This window comes from Aegilops tauschii, chromosome 4 (genome assembly GCF_002575655.3).
Source record: "Aegilops tauschii subsp. strangulata cultivar AL8/78 chromosome 4, Aet v6.0, whole genome shotgun sequence".
In the NCBI taxonomy this organism is placed as follows: domain Eukaryota; kingdom Viridiplantae; phylum Streptophyta; class Magnoliopsida; order Poales; family Poaceae; genus Aegilops; species Aegilops tauschii.
The window spans coordinates 142,926,020-142,932,861 of record NC_053038.3 but is presented as its reverse complement, the minus strand read 5'-3'; positions in this window follow the sequence as shown (position 1 = coordinate 142,932,861).

The window sequence follows — 6,842 nt, the reverse complement described above, 5'->3', positions numbered from 1 at the left end:
ATCGATCAAGACATTTGTACCCCTTATGCATAGGACTATATCCAAGAAAAACACACATCTTGGACCGAAATTCTAGTTTGTGTGAGTTATACTTCCGCAAACTAGGCCAACAAGCGCACCCGAAAGTACGAAGAAAAGAATAGTTGGGTGGAATCTTCAGAAGACGATGAATAGGAGTATCTTGACCAAGCACGGGGGTGGGCATGCGGTTAATGAGGTAACACGCAGTCAGAAAAGCTTCATCCCAATAACGTAAAGGGAGAGACGAGTGAGCCAACAAAGCAAGACCAGTTTCAACCAAGTGTCGGTGTTTCCGCTCGGCAATGCCGTTCTGTTGGGAGGTGTGAGGGCAAGAAACTCGGTGAGAGATGCCCGTACGAAGAAAATAACGGTGCGGCTTATGGTATTCACCACCCCAGTCAGATTGGACAGCTTTAAGCTTAGCATCCAAAAGGCGCTCAACATGTGCTTGAAAAGCATAGAACACCTGTTCAACATCGGACTTATGTTTTAGTAGATAGATCCAGCAAAAATGGGAGTAGTCGTCAATAAAACTCACATAATACTTGTACCCCCCAGAGGAAGCACGAGCAGGGCCCCAAACATCAGTATGAACTAATTCAAGAGGCATAGTAGACACACGAGCAGAAGCATTATAGGATAGTTGACGACTTTTACCACATTGACAAGCATCACAAACTAAAGCAGAAGTATCTGAGGTTGAACACTCAAGATCATCACAAACTAAAGCAGAAGTATCTGAGGTTGAACACTCAAGATCATTATTCCTAACAATGGAACTGACGACATTTTTGGACGGATGACCGAGACGCTGATGCCACTGAGATGAGGAGACACGGACGCTGGACGACGCTTGACGCTCGGACAGATGCGAGGCTCGCCCGAGTGGAAGAGGGTAGAGCCACTTCGTCCCCAATCAAGTATTCACATGGATCGATTTTATCGACAGAATATTTCAAAAGGTAAATGCATTGTACCCCAATCAAGTATTCACTATACATCATGAAAAAGATGGAAATCTTTGCCTTCCTATTACTAATTTTGCTCGCATTCAGATCTTGTATCATACTGAATAACCAGAGAGGAGCTGAATGACATGTTCAATTCATGGCATAAAAATTCAGAGTTCTTCATCTCTTATGGCACTGGCAGCTTCAGTTAGGCTTCTGAATTCACGGGTAGCATTGACCGGTCGAGCAGTTACACATGGTTGTGGTTGTGCTCGTTCTTAGTAGGTGACATGAGCATCCCGGCTTTACTGCAATACTGCTCCACGTGCTTCCACGCAACACAATCCTTGATGCTGCTGCATCTGTAGAACCCCCTGCGCTCTATTAGTTCATACTGAATTACTTGATTAAGTTGCCACCTACAATGAACGTATGCATATCTCATCTTAAGCTAAATAACATGTATATGAAGGCCCTATAGCACATAGCTGATGGGTCAAACATCTGAAGCTTTGGTAATTTGAACGCCCAACATTTCAAACATGAAATCAACACATAGATAACTAGAGTAAGAAATAAATTGGGTTTTCCACTAAAATTTCCTCTAGTGACAACACCCTATAAAATAGTATTCTGAAGACAATAACCCAACAGAAAAGAAGGAATAAGGAGTATACTAAGTACTGTACTGAATTTTAAGGTTAAAAAGGAAAGTAATATTTAAGGTAAAAACTGCAAATACCCGTATGCACATAGATTTCTTTTATCTGTATAGAACAAGTAGTATCATCATAAATCTCAAACTGAAGGCAATGGCCAGCCAACTAAACGAAGCTTCTAGTTAGATCAATGCATAATAGAGCCGGAAGATATAAATACACGTTCATATGAGAGCTAACTACTTCATTTTCTTTTGCACCGAGAGAGCTAGCTATTTCGGAACTAAAAAAATTCAGCATCCAATTGATTGATAAGCTTTTAGTCTTCAACAAATGTACTTGAATTTCTATCCAAACCTATACAGAAACTGCAAGTTATTCCATTATGTATTGCCTAAACAATATATGGGCTAGGATGCAGGTGAGCAAATGTACAACTGTCTTTTGAGTTCCTCGCAGATTGTAAAAGAAAACAAGAAAACTGAAGCAGCAGCTAATATGCATAACTAATTGTGGAAATTCATCAATACATTTTTTGAGGACTAACAGCTTATCATCTTCTTTCAATTCTGGACAGTGGCATGCCTGGGATGCCTTTGGTGATATAATTTCTAACTGAAAATTAATGACATTTTTCCTATTTTTTTATGAAAATCAATGGTGGTACACAAGCAGCTCAAATTGATAGGAAACTTTGCAAGAAGTACGTGAAGTATTTTACATCAACTCGAACATGAGGTATATCTACTTTAAATCTATATCTAGATGATAGGAAAGTCACATATGCATTCTAAACAGACATAATTCCCCAAAATAATTTCTTGTATCTCTAGCAGGAAAATTTAGCAGCACCTCCAGAATCTACGTTAAGTAGAAACATTATAATAATGTTTGAAAGAGCTACTAGCTGCAGGTATGAGTCTGAATAACAGAACAAGAACCTTTCTGAACAATACAAGTGTATTTACAGCGAGATTTGCTATATTCTAGAACAAAAAGATTCTCCATACCTTCCAAAAAACGATAAGGAAAATTCATTTAGTTTGACAAGGCAATCAGGCTATATAACTAAACTCGATTCACGGAAGGGGAATTCTGTAGAGGAAAAAATAGTGTGTTTTGATGGAATTCATCACCATTGATGACAGTAACTAGAGTTTACTTATATAGTGAGGCCTCACCTGGATCCCTACAACAAAAAGATTACACTGAACAAATTTACGGGAACAACATCAAGAAAGAACACTAGTTGGAGACGAATACCTTTCTTCTTGAATTGGATATTGGTATCCCCGTGAAAATCAGGAAACAATAGAAGAACTTAGCCAACCAAATTAACATTTAGCAGTACCCAAACTACAAGCTGAAGAAAAACTGCAAGTAGCTAGATGCTGAGGTCGCAGCCATGCTAGCATTGTGGCACGCGCAGCAGGACAGATTCTGGTATTACCAAACCTTAGCATAAGCATTTTAATTTCACATAACATGGTAATTTCATTATGCTCCCATTACAACAGGCTCGAGTAATTCCTTAGAAGTAATTGCCCCATCATAAAGATATCAATCTCGTAACACACAAAGATGCCCCCTTGACATAACAAAAAAGCTTCAGTATATCCAAAATAAAATAGGTAGAAATATCACCAGGGGAATGGAATCGTCCATGTTCGAGATCGGCAAGGGGCAGACCTCGAGCTCATGGACGCATGAAGTAGGAGGAGCGACCAAACTTAAGAGGAGGTCGATGATGCATAGACCATGATGACTCAATGGCCTGTGAAATCTCGCGTTCCTTTCAATCAGCGAGGTGAGGGGTGGGAGAGGAGAGAAATACAGTCCCCGAGCTCGCGGAGCGCGTCGACACGACCGAGCGCCCTGGCACTGAGGTCGAGGTCAGACTTTACGTCCTCGCTTCTGTTGAACTCGATCCCGCCGGTGGGACGACCTCTTCTCTTCTGCAAATCCACCGGAGCAGGTTCGCGGCCGCATGGACAGAGTGACCTGGTTCGCTGGCCTCTGGAGAACGGGAACCGCCGCGGCTGCGTGCGAAACTGGTCGGGCATAGCGGCGGTGGACTCGCAAATTTGACAATTTTGACCTGAAAACGAAATAAATTCACAAAATGAATTGGGTGCGAAACTATTTCACACCCCTAACTCTTTTATGTAGCGCCCGCCACGCCGGCGCCACACCCTACGGTGCAGCGCCTAGCTCCGGGGCGTTGCACCTCTGTTCACCGTGGCAGCCCATGGGCCCGCACCCAGCAGTGCAACGCCTCCGAGCTAGGCGCCGCACATGCTAGGCGCTACACGTGTAATGTGCAGCGCCTAGCGGCTAGGCGCTGCACTGTGACTTATATGCAAACGGGCCAGCCCTCTCCTCCCCCACCCTCCCCATTGGCAGTTACAGAAAAACAGGGCGGTGGCCATCTGCACTCCCCCTCTCAATCCCCTCTCCCAAATCCTTCCGATCCGACGATTTGGTCCGTGCATTTCTTCACCAATCCATCGTAGAAGGTACTCTCCTCCGATCCCCTTCTTTCTATCCATAGAAAATATTATATTTTGAAGATTTGGGGAACCCTTGTTTGAATCTTGCATGTATTAGATTTGGGCAACTTTTGTTTGAATCTTGCATATATTAGATTTGGGGAACCCTTGTTAGATTAGAACGTGGTTTGGATAGATAGGTTGACATGTTATTTATATAGTTTGGATACATAGATTGACATGTTATTTCTATGGAGAAGTTATTTGTATGAAGTAGGCCTAGTTTAGTTTATTTGTACTAAAATTATACTCGTATTGAGAAAAATGCTTTGGATACATATGCTTTGAATCTTGCATGTAGTAGGCCTACTTTAGTTTTTTTGAATTGAAAAGATAATCGTATTGACAAGAATGCTTTGTTGAAATTGTTAGGATGGTTTGGCTTCTCGATGATCATTGGGACAAACAACACCGATCGTACGCTATGTCGGTGCAGTAGCGGGTAATACTGAAAGTGGCCGGTGTTATGAATTTCGTATGTTTTTTCAAACACAAATGCCCCATATGTAATGTTATGATTTGTTTGTTTGTAGGAGCTTGCACCTCTGAAGCTTCGGTCTCACGGGATCAGCCTTGGAGAGATGCGCTATGATGAGCGGTACACACCTTATGTTAGGGAGGCGGGACTTCTCCCTTTCATTGAGTTGGTCCGCCGGTCGACGCCACCCAACAATGTTGCAGCACTCACCGCGCTTATTGATCATTGGAGGCCGGAGACACACACTTTCCATCTTCGGACCGGGGAGATGACCGTGACGCTGCAGGATATTGCTATGATCACCGGTCTTCCTATCGATGGCAATCCTTTATGTATGAACACCGATTCTGAAGGGTGGCGCGCGCAGATGCAAGCCCTTATCGGTATGGTTCCTCCGGAGCCTCGGGAGCCAGAAGCAGAACATAAGAAGAAGGAAAGAGTCGCAGCGGGCGCTACTTTCACGTGGATATCATCGAACTTCTGTCATTGCCCCGATGATGCTAATGAGGACATGGTGAAGACATATGCTCGTGTCTACATGTGGTACGTGATATCGAGGACAATGTTTGCTGATGGCACAGGCAAGAATGCTCCATGGATGTGGCTGAAGGCGTTGACCGTCTTCGATAGCAAATGGAGTTGGGGTTCAGCGACACTAGCTTACTTGTATCGACAGGTATGAAGTTGTTTCCTTTTCACTTCATTGATACATTATCAATGCGCTCTTGCGGCAAATTTGACCATGTTCTTTTTTATGTGTAGTTGGACGATGCCAGTTGTAGGCACACTGGAGGTATTGGTGGTTGTCTGCTCGCACTTTCCATATGGAGCTGGGAGCGTTTGCCGGTTGGACGACCTAAGACCGTGAAGTACGAGGATTGGGACGATAAAGACGACCCACTATGGCTCCCCACTTGGGCTTACAAGTGGGATGTGTTAAATGAGACGACGGACGATCCCTCGGTAATGTACAAGTTGTACAAGAGCGAGCTGGACGCGATCACGCCTGAGCAGGTGAACCGACCTTGCATAAGTGATTATCATGCTTGTATCTTCACTCGATATCAATTTTGCATTCAATCCCATTTTGCAGGTGGAATGGGAGCCGTATGGAAAAGGAGAGAGTTTTGGTAACCCTATAGAGTTCAGGCTTAATCCGATGTGCATTAGGGATAGGGATCTCTGGCATATGCGGTGCCCACTGATATGCAACTGGGCGGTTGAGCTTCACCTGCCACATCGGGTGTTCCACCACTGATATCCAACAAGCTGTCGAACTTAGAACCTTTAGCAATCCGGTTCTTGTCGTCTACCAAATCACGGTGAGAGCTTGGCCTAACCCCAAGAGGTACACATTGGCCACCATCTACCACGGCTTCATCCGCGAGACTAACATCCTTTAACAATGTAGTCCGATGATTCCGACCAAATACCTTCTCGAAAGCTTCGGCCTCCTTCACCGTGAACCCCTCCGCATCAACTTGTTCATCGGGACCATCGTCATCCGAGTCCGATGCATATGCACGGGAAAAAGGGATGGAATGGTCCATTGTCTCTTACAAATGATATTTGTCGAGATCACCCACATTGTTGTCATGGAGATCAACTTCATTGTCATCGTCCGCATACTCATCATTGTCCTCTTGCAAAGATTCATCTTGGTTGTTTCTATAAGAGCTCAATGTTGGCCTCACTTCTTGGGTCAAAAGAGGTTCGACAATTTCATCTCGCTTCAAGGATGGGGGGCTACTAGCAACCAAAGGGGAGGGGTTCCGGTTCAAGTCCAAATGCAAACTTGAATCAACCTTCTTCGTTGCAAATAACTCAAGAGCCTTGTCTAGTGATTCGGCCACCGTCTCCTTGTATGCAACCCAACGTTGCTCCGAGTTTACACGCATTGTCTTCCAACGGATGTGCATTCCAAAACCAACATTATGCCTTCCCTCCAACTCAATGATATCACTAGGGTCCATCCAATTCAAATCTTTCCTAACTTGTTGCAAGAGCTCCGCATAGCTAGGACTACTATCAAACACCATGTCAAACTCATCCGGGTCCGGTTCTTTATTGCCTTTCAAAAAGGCGTCTTTGTCCCCATGATGAACAAACACACATGTTCTTCCCATCCCTATAAGCAATGAACACAAGGTAACATTGCTTCCATGAGTACTAATCCATGGATTAA